This window comes from Diabrotica virgifera, chromosome 2 (genome assembly GCF_917563875.1).
Source record: "Diabrotica virgifera virgifera chromosome 2, PGI_DIABVI_V3a".
Taxonomy (NCBI): domain Eukaryota; kingdom Metazoa; phylum Arthropoda; class Insecta; order Coleoptera; family Chrysomelidae; genus Diabrotica; species Diabrotica virgifera.
In genome coordinates this window covers 186,105,462-186,119,649 of record NC_065444.1, presented here as the reverse complement: position 1 = coordinate 186,119,649, position 14,188 = coordinate 186,105,462, and positions in this window count along the sequence as shown.

Sequence of the window (14,188 nt, the reverse complement as noted above, 5' to 3'; positions counted from 1 at the left end):
ACCGTGCAGGTTCGGCAAAGCGACACCTGGTTTCTACCCTCGGCAACATTATTCGCACTTTTAATTGTATTGGCCAATTATATTAGTCCTGGTTACTGGATAATTGTCAAGGCCATAGTCCAAAAAAATAATAAGAAGAAAAAATAAGATTGAGGTTATGTTATTAAAACGTAAACAATTGTATGTAGTAAATAAAATTAGTTATTAAAATGCAGTACTGCAAGCAAAATACAATTAACTAAATTTACCTTTATATAATAATTGCATATCATATCAATATTGTGGAGCAATATATAATTTTTCTTCTTCAATGACAGTAGGAATGAAATATACATCAATTTGACAATATGAATTATTTAAGAAAAATGCAATATTTCTCCGCTATTCGCACACGATCGTTTCTCGTATCCCCTCCAAGTACTTGTACACCGCGAATACAAAGTCATTTAAAGCGACATATGAGAATCCACACTGGTTAAACACCTTATAAATGTGAAATTTGTAGTAAGCAATTTGCTAGTAATTTAAATACACATATAAAATGTCACATTGGTGGCTTACTTACTTAATCGGTAGACCCATTGATACCTTTCGGTGTTGAGCCATTCATTCAATATTAATAAGGTGTCGGGTGTTGCGTCTAGCTCTTAATAAACTTTCTCCATTATTTTTCTATTGGTTGCCATTTATGTTGCTTCTTGCCAAGTTTTCCCCTTACTTTGTAGTATCTGGGAGATGTCACTATTCCATTCTTTAACGGGTCGTCCTCTTCTGTTCTTCCCTATTGGTTTTACTTCCCATACTCTTTTCACTTGTCTGTTAGGGTTAGATGTCTGAACCATGCCAATTTTTTCTCCTTAATTGTGAAGAGTATCGGTTTGATCTTGAGTCTTTCTCTTATTTCCTCATTTGTTACTTATCTGTTTTTCTTACTCCGATCGTTCTTTTAAGGTATTTCATCTCTGCTGTCTGAATTCTGCTCTGATGTCTTTTGTTGAGGATCCAGCTTTCTGCTCCGTAGATCACCGTAAGTGTATATATCGATACATCAGTATCAGAGTGCACCATCTCAAAAAACATAGTTCTTCACAAATCAACTTTAACTTATTTTTTCTAAGAGCAAATATTTTTAATCTATTGTAAATAGTCCATTTTTTTTTTTCAAATAGAACAATATTTTGGAATTAGATGTTTATTTTATGGTTCTTTTAGATGATAATTTTTAATTATAATTTTTTTAAAGAATTAAGATTTTTTTTTTGAGTTGGTGCGTTATGAAACGGTCAACACGTGATTTTTTTAATAGTTAGTGCGTTTGGTATAGGGTATTTGTATGGAAATCAAATAAAGTTTATGGTATGAAAAATTATAATAAAATCAAAATTAAAATCAAGCTAATTATCGGTAGCAGTTGCGATGGAATATAGAGCGGGTTTCCCTTCAGGTATCTTTTTTTTTTCTTTTTCTATGAGGGCATGCATCGCATCACCCTCATTTTGAGTATGCCCAACTACTAAGAATTTGTGGGTTATGCTTTTTATTGGTAGATTTTGACAGCAATATAAAAACAAGCTAGCAATGAACTTGTTTTTGTTTTGGCCCGGGCAATTATCAGAGTAAAATATTATGTGCTCATATTGAGCTGCGTGGTTCTTTAGATACTACCAAAGACATGTACCTATTTCACTCATACCTCTGCTTGTGATACCTTCGTGCCACAAAAAACTATAGCCATGTTTATGGGAAATATCAAAAATAGTGAAGTTGTAACATGATAGGCGCCTCATATAAAAAAAATCACTTCGATTTCCTGTTGGTAGTGACAATACAGCTTGGAGATTGAAGCAACAAACTACAGTATTTCCATCTTCCTTTGAATTATTGATACTAAACTCCTTCTCTAACCGACTCTGATTTGTTTCTGTAATATGTGCATCATAATTAAGTTGTAATACTTTTTCATCTGCTGTTAGATTTTGAAATGAGTTGCAGAAACAACACTGGTCCTTTTTTGGCTGAAAAAAGGAAACACTAAATTCCGTGTTGAAAATTATGGTGTAGTAATGGAGTTTTACGGGAATTCTCTGTTCATCTCTACATTTTTCTTGATACATTCTGTACATAGTAGCTAAATTTAGAGATCCGTCTAGGTACTGTTTGTTTGTCCTTGCTCTGCAATAATGAGAGTCAATTAGTGGAAAAGATTTTATGTGGCACCTCACGATTTCTTTTTTATCATCTAGCACCCTTGGTCGCCCGGCATTTTCTTTTCCTCCGCGATTGTCGTTCTGTACAAACCCTAACTCTGTTTTTTTTTTTTCATTGCGGTAATTATTATCCTATTTGAAATGTTTAAAGTGTTCATAAAGAAAACCTTACATACTCTAATTTTTTCATTTTTCACCTCAAAGTAATAAGCTCTGTTTTCACTTCTATGGCTCCCTTCTTTCTTATATTGATATTTTGGCCTAACCGGCATTACACCAGTAGTTTTTTTAACAGTTCTTCTCTTTCTGTATCACTAATTTTTTTCTGAACATTTTATTTTGCAACGGTCAGTGCAAGCAGCTTTCACAGACCGTGCAGCGGTTTCGTTGCCTGCAGAATTTGTATAAGATTGTCCTCTGTTGCGTTTAAATTTTCTCTCGTTTGTTTTTCACTTTGTAGGATTACGAACTCTCTTCCTTGACCGCACAATAATTGATTCATTCTCACTCACAACTGCACTTGATCAGGCAATATTGCCGCTGGTGAAGGAGTAGCCAATATGACATCAAGTGAAGTGATTAGTCTTTCATCTTCAGAGCAGTGTTCTGGAGTTTCCGGAATGTAAACTTTCCCTGAACTAGAAGAAAAGTCAGAATTTTCAGAGTCTGGATTTTGTTGCACCTCATTTGACTCCTGTAAAAGAAAATGATAAGATTAGACAGTCCATATAAAAATCTGTTTCTTATAGTGATGGGTTATCAGACGCATCACCCATAAGAACGCGAGATCCCTGGGTGTGAGAATACGAATGTGCACCATTTATAGGGACAGGTGGCCATCAACGATGCCCATTGGATACGATTAAAATGACTGATGCGGTCATAGGTTGAGCTGCCACAAAACAAACTTTCAATTCTAATTTTTATTAAAATCGCTCGAAAAAGTTGATCAACTAATATCACCTCGTGAGAACTGGTGTTATCTATCTATTGAAAAGTTGTGTAACCACAAATATATATAGAAATAATTGCATGGTAGATACTTACAGCATCATCACTATGTCCACCACGTTCTTCCATACATCCATTTGTAACTTTTAACATATACATTGTTCTTTTGATCCCTAACTTTTTCCATGGCTAAATATTCATTATGACGTTACTATTTTAGTTTTCGACGCACTTTATAAACTTCAATTTCAATTGTTTCTCACGTAAAGTATATTTATAATCATACACAATAAAAAATAACTTCCAAAAGAGACATCGAACACCTTAAACACAGAGAATACTCGCACGAATGACAATGAAGATGAAGATTTTGCAGGTATTGACCGTTTCATACCGCACCATTATCAGTTAGTAGCTGACAACAGTTCTACCGATCAAGTTTCATTACGCACTATTTCACATGATGCGGTATGAAACTACGACGGTGTTAACAAAATATTCGATTCTGTATGTTGACAAGTCAAAATTTTTTTTATGGTGTTGGAATTTTTAAATGGTGCAATTTGAAACTGATAAATAAACATCTTTTAACCATTTCCTCATACTTATCTCAATATTGAAAAATTTTGAGTTGGTGCACTCTGATACTGATGTATCGATATTGTTTTGTATATTGTCATCTTGGTATTTATGTTGTTCTGAAGCTATTTCCTTGTGGCATTTTTATGACTAACTATTTATATGGGAAATAAGCCACAATTAAATTGAAAAAATAATTTTATTAACTTTTCGACGCCCAAATCGGGTGTCGTTGTCAAAATACAAAATACTAGTAAATATAAACAAAAATGTTGTTGCTAAGTAAAAAATTCTTGTAGTAATTTATTTAATACGACTCATTTATATTGGCAATTCAGACATATATTATACCTTTTAAAGTAGAAAACTTTAAAATGATATTGCCAATATTTATGGGTTGCGTTCCTGGGACGACTTTACTATAAGATAGTTCATTCGATTACATGAAATCAACCCCAACTCAAGAATATCCGTCACAAAAAATCATAGCATGTGATCTGTCTTTAAAAAGACAACCAAATGCAACGACGACAGTAAAATTCTCGCGTTAGGGATTCCATAGTAAATTTTGTATAATATGTGTGTTTGTTTTAAAATATCATTAAGGTAAGCTTAAATGGTTAATTTTGATAATTTTATTTTCATTTGACTGTAGTTGGTTAACAAATTTACAAATAAATAATAAATACATTATATTATTGATGATTGATTTGAGGTACATATTTTATTATTACAGCAGTTTTTTAAATAAATTTTTGTGTTTGATTTCTACCTATCCTTTAAAATATGTTACATCACATTCCATTAACCTTCGGATGACCAAGCGGGGGAAATTGTGACCCCAGCGTATGTTTTTCTTTAATAATTTCAAAAGTATTTTCAATTTTTAACTCATTATTTTTTTATTTGACTTTAATATAATTCTAGATATCCTCATATTTTGAAATAAAAAAAATTCCCTATATTTTACGAATAAAAAATATATTCTGAAGTTGATGTTTAGTAAAATACCGTCTATAATGTGTAATTCCAAGTAGTTTTACGCTAATGACGTCGACTTTTCAAAGTAACAAGACACTTACTCAACATACACACTACACATGACACTAATACTCATGTTGTTACTGGCTGAATGACAAAAAGTCCATGCCATAAAGAAAGAAAACTTCATTTTTTTGTTAATTTTCATTTTTGACCTGGGGCCATTTTCCCCCCCTTGGTCATCCGTGTAACAAAAAAAGGTTGGTCATCGGAAGGTTAAAAGGAGTTCCACAACTAGCAAAAATGTATTGACAAATAATTGTTTTAAGTGACAAAAATGATAATAGACTTTATGGTGTTTTTTTATTAGTTTTTTTGATAGTATGTTTAAATAAACAAATGATGATGGCAGGAAAATGAAAGTGTAATACCTTTGATTAAGAACTTTATAGGATTCTAATGTACTTATAAAGGAGCCAAATTTCAAAAATAAATACTTAAACCTTTGTTTTATTGTGTTAATCTCTTTATATTATTAATATCAACAAATATAGACACTAAGATTCTACATTATTCGTTGTTAATACCAGTTATGTTATATCTGTTGAATTAACCTCTACTTTTAGAATTTTAACAAATCTATATAAACATTTGTCTAAGTCTAAAGCATGATATTTGTGCATTCAAATTTATTGGAATTACATCTTTGTATAATTTGTTTTTACAAGTATAATTTGTTTTTACAAACTTTTGCAATAACTAAAGCTTCAATAAAATGTTTTTTATATTTAAATTTACATATTTGTTTGGGTCAAAACATTAATTTACATCGAGATTAACTTTTATTTATGAGTTCTTTTTAATAAATAAAACAACATAAAATAAATCCACAAGGAAAATTATTTCCTGTAGTTGACTGTATACAATTTTGGAGAAGGAAGCTTGCCGAGTACTTATTAATTAGGTATATTTACTGGGAGATATAATTCATATGCAACACTTCGTGACAACCATTTTATTAGACTACATCTTCTGTCAATATTGCCAACCTGATTTACATGTTTTTGGGGATCAGGATAGCCAACATTTCAATACCTCCTCTCAATTTATACAACATTTACATAAATAGTAAATTTGGATGAATTGTCAACTAAACAACAATCTTGACTAACCAAGTCTTGACAATAATTGAACAAAACGAAGTCATACAAACATACTTATACATCCTACATTACTCAGGTTACAACTCATACCTATATAGAAAAATATTCAAAAAAAAAAACTTTCATTAACTCAAAAAATATTAACATGAGAATATGATAAAAAATAAAAAAAGCAAATAGATAATTCACACGAGTATGTGCCTAAAGTATAAAAGTACTAATCTATAAAAACTTTCAACATTCTTGAATTTTGATCAAAGTTCTGAGACGTGAGAATATTTCATTTGAAGGAGCTTTAGTGAAAATATCAGCACAGTTTGATTTTGTATTTATGTACTGTATAGTAATTACATTGTTTTCAATTAAATTTCGAATGAAATGATATTTTGTGTCTATATGCTTAGACCTTTTACCTTTAAATGAATTTGTTGCAATAGACAGCTCCCTGGTTATCTATATATAATATACTCTATCTATATATAATATACTCTATCTATATATCTATATATATATATATATATATATATATATATATAATATATATTTGTAACCTTGCTCCTGTAGTAATCCTTTTACAAGTTAACAAACAACTTTTTTAACTTACTACACTATACTGACGAAGCCCAAATATGCCGAAACACCGGTGTATATAGTTGCACAGAAATGTATGGAATGATGACCTTTCATCATTTTATATATTTCCAACTAAATTCGCATTCACTTTACGAGTATTAGCCAATGATTTTGCTTATTTATTTATATATATATATATATATATATATATATATATATATATATATATATATATATATATATATATATATATATATATATTGATAAGGGGTACCTTGTCGCCTCAGAAACGGTGAATCGGTAGACGTTGTCGCCTCATATATGACGTTGTCGCCTCACTTTGGGAGGCGACAACGTTTTGGGCTGAAAATTTCAGGACAGCTTCCCAACCACCTTATGAGTCGATGTGCAAAAAATAGTTTTGAGGTGACAACGTACCCCTTTTCACTATTTTTTGGTTCGTTAGTTCGGCAGTATATCACTGGCGCTAGTATCGGCATTGCAGCAGTGACTGGCTGTATGTTGTCGCCTCAGCATATAAATTCCACTTTTTGGTTAACAACCGGTACCTTGTTGCCTCAGATTTTGGCAACGTCGCTTTCAGTTTGCATTGGGTATTAGGGTCGTGAAATATAAAAATATGCGCTGTCGGCACCGTAACAAGGCAGCTAAAAGTTTAAGATATAATTTGCAGATTTAAAATTTACGATTTAAAATTGTTGCCCTTATACAGGGTGTCCAGAAACTCTACTAACAAACGAAAAAGGGATATTCTCTAGATAATTTTAAGATAATTTGACCCAATTCACTTAGTCCGACAATGCTTCCTAAGAGAACTAGAGCTCTTTGAAGATGGCGTCTTGTAATTAGTTTTTCTTAACTACCGCCAGAACGCTTCTATTTAGAAAAACGAAAATTGGTACGCATATTTATCATCCAGATATAAATCGGTTCTATTCATTGTGAATTTCCAGTACGGTCATAGGCGCCCGTTTTGGGTACGGCAACGGTTATTTTATCCCATAACATTTTTGTGTTTAATTTTTAAGCATTTTTGACTATGGATTATTTAATTGTGAGTTTTTCTAGTACTAAAAGGTACTCTTGCTTTAAAAGTCCATAGAATACACCATTTTCTAGAAAAATCGATTTGAAAATTTCTCGTTTCTTGAATGCTACGTTTGTTTATATTTCAGACATAAATCGATTTCTTTAATTGCAAATATTTAGTACAGGTCATATGCGTCCGTTTTGGGTAGGTCAACGGTTATTTTATCGCATAACTTTTTTGTCTTTAATTTTTAAGCATTTTTGACACTAGATTATTAAATTATGAGGTATTCTGTTACTAAAAGTTACTCTTGCTTCAAGTTAGTAAAATACACCGTTTTTTAAATTCTTTTCAAATTCAGAAAACGAAAATTTTCAAATCAATTTTTCTAGAAATCGGTGTGTCGTACCGACTTAAAGCAAGAGTAGCTTTTAATTCTAGAATACCTCACAATTTACTAATCCAGAGTCAAAAATACTTGAACGTTAAAGACAAAAAAGTTATGCGATAAAATAACCGTTGCCCTACCCAAAATGGACGCCTATGACCGATACTAGAAATTCACAATGGATGGAATCGATTTATCCCTGGAAGATAAATAGGCTTACCAAATTTCTTTTTTCTAAATAGAAGCGTTCTGGAGGTATTAAAAAAAACTAATTACTAGATACCATCTTCCAAGAGCTCTAGCTCCCTTAGGAAGCATTTTCGGACTAGGTGAATTGGGTTAAATTGTCTTAGGAAAATATCTGAGGAATCGCCTGTCTTTGTTTGTGGGTAGAGTTTCTGGACACCCTGTATAAACAAGTTCTACAAAAGAGAGAGAGCATGCCGTAATAAAAATATGTAAGCTGGTCGCATAGGAATTAATAAAAATTACAAACAGAATATTAGTGATCATGGAGCGTATGTAATACTTAAGTAGTCATTAAAATATGGAACTGAACAAGTCTATGCCCCAAAGGATCATGAAGATGAAAGGATAGGAAAATTCTAACCAGTCATTAATTTAATCCTAAAAACTAAAAAAATTGTTATATTATGTGACTTTATTACAAAAGTAAGAACATAAATGATTTTTTCTGTAACAGCAGTAGAAAAAAAAGTAACAGTTATGACTATGACAGAGGATAAACACTGATATACTATCGAAATTACAGAAAGTTGAAAAACACTAAAATGAACCTGAATGGCTTAACTCAAATAAAAAAAACTAAAACCAAAATAAGTATCTTTATGTGGGTGGCATGCAAACGGGAGTCAATCTAAGCAAATCTCGTATAGGAATTCATCATTGAGCAGTAATAGCAACAGTTTCAAAAATCTCAAAAATGAAACAACAAAACACTATCCAACATCAGAAGTTTACTACTTCTGCTCTGAAACAAAAACCCGTATTCTGACATTAAAATATTTGAATAGAAATATGACGACAGTAATATTTCAAGCAAAAAAATATAGGACGATAAAATAAGAAACTAACAAAAATAAACTGACAAGACATGAAACGAACAAAGTAACTGAAAATAAGATTTTAATAGGTGGCGATGTAAAGATAACACGGGAAATACATATCATCGAAGTAGCCTTATTTTATTATTTATTTTATTTATCATTGATATTGCTCACCAGATTAATATCCTTATAGGTAATATGCATGTTTATACTTATTTGTTTACGAATTTTTCTAGCCCTTCAACTGATGCGTTATCTTTCCTGATCCTCATATATTCAGGTTTCTTCATATTAGGATTCAGTCCATAACGCTGACTCACTTCTGTAACTTCATTGATTATGTCTTGTAAGCCTTCTAGCTAGACTATTAGCAAATGACGATATCATCTTAAACGACATAACAGAATTTGCAATCAAAAAACCGTGGTGGTTCCAGTAATAATTACGTTTCTGAATCGCAAACCCTTACAGCCTGTGTAATGGATCCAAAAAACGTTGTCCCCAAATTAAATATTAAGGAACAAGAGTCTTCGACAAAACGAAAGATGTATAGCATTTACATTTACGTTAATTTGCTTTAAAGCGTATTTTAAGACCCAAAAATTTTGACGATCTCAAGTGCTCTAAGAGTTTTATATGTCAAAAATGAATAACCATTTTCAATTTCGTTACAACGCGAAACTACAGCTGCATCATATTCTAGTCCGATCAGAGAGCGCTGCAAGCGCCTCTACCGGTTTCGAGACTTATTAGTCTCTCATCAGGAGGCACATATAAATACATAATTTGAAAACGTTCCTGACAACAAAGTTATTCAAGAACAAAAATGGTCAAAGCTCGTACCACTTGTAAGTGATATTAAAATATTCTGAGAAGAAAGTATTAAAATTGGTGTGAAGTGGCAGTAGACATTTGAGAGCAATATTGATGATATTGAAACATAAAAATTTAGTTAACTATGCTCTAGCATTAGTTATTATTTTTAACAGGAGACGAATAGGTGATGTTCAGTATTTAAAAATTCAGCAATCTAGTAACGAAAGATAAACGGACTTCAGTGATTTTGAAAATGTTTTAACTGAAGGAGAAAAGGCACTTACGAGAGGACACAAAATTCCAGTGTGTTCTGGTAAAGGTTCTTGAGCTGTTGTTATTTTACTTCCAAAAATGTTGCAAGATTTCATAGAAACTTTAATAAAACCTAGACATAAATACATGTCTGACGTTGTCCGACGTTAATAAATATATGTTTGCAGTTCCAGGCAGTAAGCTAAAATGGGACAAAGAGGATGTTGCGATCCGTAAATTGACAAGCAAAATGAATTTAACAAACTGTGAAGCTATATCAAGCAAAAAATTACGCAAAAATATTGTAACAGTAGCACAAATTTTAAGTATGTCCAAAAATTAAACTAAACAATTTGCCAAGCGTATGGGGCATGATGAAAAAATGCAAGATGAATGATATGAACTACCTGCTGACATTTTTATCAAACCGTAAAATTACAAAAATTTTAATAGTAATGGAAAGGGATTATCTTCCTATAGAATACAAAGGAAAATCGCTTGAGGAACTAGATTTTCACCACGATTCAGAAATACGGAAGAAAATAAAAAAAAAGCAATCTTCAAAATACGAATATTAATTTTCCCAAGTATTTCAGGTATGCAAGAAGTCAAAAAAAATTAAGCGTTGGTTGCAAAAGATAACGTTCTGGCTCAAACAAGTAAAGAATTTAAAACGAACAGCGACTATAAGTACTATCCAAATAAAAAAACTACTCAAAGCATCAAAAAACCAAGCGAGGGAAGATTCCGAATGCGATTCATATATGTGCCTCCACAAAGAAGAAATATTAAAAAACAAACCTTTTAAGAGAACACTTTTCAAATTATATTCAAGATGGCGTATATCCATCTAGGTAAAAAGGTGAATTCCATATTATAAAATCAAAAATTCAACATCTTATAAAAGTGAAATAAAATATGTATGGCATCTGTAAGTTGTTTATATGTTGCTTAAGTGAAAATATAGAAATATTTTTTTTTTACTTTTTGTTGATATTTTTATAATTTTTTTTTATTCTTAGATATAATAAACATCTAACCAACGCCTCAATTAAAGGGTTTGACGACTTAGATATTAGTTACCCATTTCGCAAACATCCGCTAATCATTTAAACAAAACATAATGAAATTATTTTTGTAGAAGAAAAAAATTAAATAGGTACCTAAAAACCTAGTTTTGAGTTTTTCTCAAAATTTTTTTAAATTAGGATCAAAAGAAATTTCAGAAAACCATTTTAGCCCTTAAAACCACCCCACCTTCACCACCTTATGTATTATTTTCGTACACTTTGCTGCGTAAGGATACGTTTTGTTGTAACATTTTTACGGCTATTTATACTAGTTCACTGGTTTTTTATTAAAATTTTTAAATAAACCGTTGACACTTTTTTCTGTGAGATAGATAAATAATAAATTATGTATAATATCGTTAAGAGCCTTTATAATTTTACTGTATAAATGCAATAATTCACACAAAATAATTTGGCTTAGCTTAATTTATTGCAAAATACTAGCTTTGGAATATCTACTAATAAAAACATTTTGCACATATAATACAAACAAACCATGTTCATATCTTAAGCTTATTTAAAATATCAAAAATAACCATCCTTTATTTTTATTGTCAACAACAATAGAACATGTAAACAAATTCCCACTATTTCTTTACCTATATCCGTATTAAATACCTACCTCTCGCTGTGCACCAAAATTCGACCCACTCAATCCTTTATTCATTTTCCAATATTTGGCAACGCCGTCTGAGGCGACAACGTACCGGCTTTCATTCTTAGTCATATATAGTTACGAGGCGACAGCGCATTGGATTTGACCGTAAATTTATATATAAAAAAAAAACATTTAAAATCGTTTCCCCTCTTTAGAGATTCTTAATTAGAAAGTTCCCCTCATTATACAGGGTGTAACAAAAATACAGGTCATAAATTTAATCACATATTCTGGCACCAAAAATAATTCGATTGAACTTAACTTACCTTAGTACAAATGTGCACATAAAAAAAGTTACAGCCCTTTTAAGTTACAAAATGAAAATCGATTTTTTCGAATGTATCGAAAACTATTGGAGATTTTTTATTAAAAATGGACATGTGGCATTCTTATGGCAGTAGCATCTTAAGAAAAAATTATAGTGAAATTTGGACACCCGATAAAAATTTTATGGGGGTTTTGTTCCTTTAAACCCCCCCCCCAAACTTTTGTATACGTTCCAATAGGGCTTTTCATTCACAGTCATTTGTTTCGAGCTTCTGTCATGTGTCACATAATATTAATATATCTACGTCATACGTTATTGGTATATAACAATAGGGAGTTTTTGTGCACACAAATACGTAAACGTAACGCATCTTTTTGACATATACGCTTGCGCATTAATTGTTGAACTCCCGTATCGCGATACGTATTACCTAAGGTTACGGGCTGGTACGTTAGGTTCATACGCATCCCTATCGAGCCGAAAGTCACCGAATGCATACGAGGATCTTGCCCGATTACCTACCAAATGAACATTTCATCAGCGTACTATCCGTTTATAAACATTTTAAGGTTATATTGGTTATTGGTTTTCTATTTGAGTAAAATTATTCTGTTTGTAATTGGAAATTGGAACTTCATAATAGATTTAAAATTTTATTGTTTTTAAGTTGTCTATTAATAAAGCAAAACAAACAAATCTTGTATTAATTTAAGAAATACATTGATCACCACAATTAATAACTAGATAAACAAATGACCTAGTTTCAGTAAAATTTTCAAATAAATATTACCACACTATTTACATTATACCTACTGGAATTCTGATGTAGGTATACAATAATTTACAACTAAAAAGTAGGTATAAACAAAAATAAAAAAAATTTAACCTAAGGAAAAATAATATTTTTATATTTAAATAGAAGCAATTAAAACCATACAATTTCATTATTCATTTATCTTTTTTTACATTTGTATATTAATTGTATATTGTGTGAACATTGTTTTATTTTTTTGAATGTCAACGGAATTTAAAAGTGACTTTACGATTTGCTTTACGTTACGTTAAGGCAGTTACAAAAACTACCTATTTTAATATTCATCCTCTACGACACGTTAGTTGCTTTACGTATACGGAGATGCGTACGTTACGTAGCAACAAAAACTCCCTAATGATACAAACCAAAGACGTATGGCGTAGATATATTAATATTATGTGACACATGACAGAAGCTCGAAACAAATGACAATCGATGAAAAGCCCTATTAAATTATTATTGTAGTACCATTATGTATGGTAAACAATCTATGGTAAACACACAAGCATAATATGCTTATGTCATATCCCCTCTCTCCGACATCACTGGGTTGAAGTGAAGTGTGAATAGGTGTTTTCGTGGTGCACATCCTGAACGTGTTTAGAGGAAGAACGCTTGTGCATTAGGTCCGCTTGCCACTATGCTAAATTTAGTACTGAAATTAGTACTAAAAATATTGTATCTACAAATTAGATGCGCGCGCCGATTTAGTACTAAAAATTAAAACATGTTCTAATTTCTTGTACTGAAATTGACACAATATTAAAAAGTGAGGTTGTATTGTATATTAGGTACTTTTGTTTTTTTTATAGGTACATAATAATAATAGTGATTTCAACTTTCAACATGTGGAGAAAAAGGCAGATTGAAACATTAATAGAGTTTTACAAATCGAATCAATGATCAATGTTTGTATGTGCCAAAGCACCCTCTCTATAGAATAGGAACGCACGAATTAAAGTTTTGGAAGAAATAAAGGCAGAATTAGCCAAACTAGGTGTGGATATATCTCTAATAGCAGAAATAAAAGCCAAGTTTGCCAGTTTTGCAAAAATACTTCTTCCCATCTTTTATTGTTAATAAGTTAATGGCTTGCAACTTGCAATCTCAATTAGTAAAGCTCCTATCTATGAACCTTGAGTAAAGCTCATGTAAATTTAGTAGGTAGAGCGCATGCCTATATGCTGATTACAATTCGGATAGTTGCAAACACAAACTTGGCACAAACTGACTTTTTCATACTAAATGGACTCGCGCAACTAACCAATATTTTTAGTACTGAAATCAGTACCAAAGAATACATATCTCCCAAGAACCGACACAAACGGATTATCTATGAACTAAATTTTT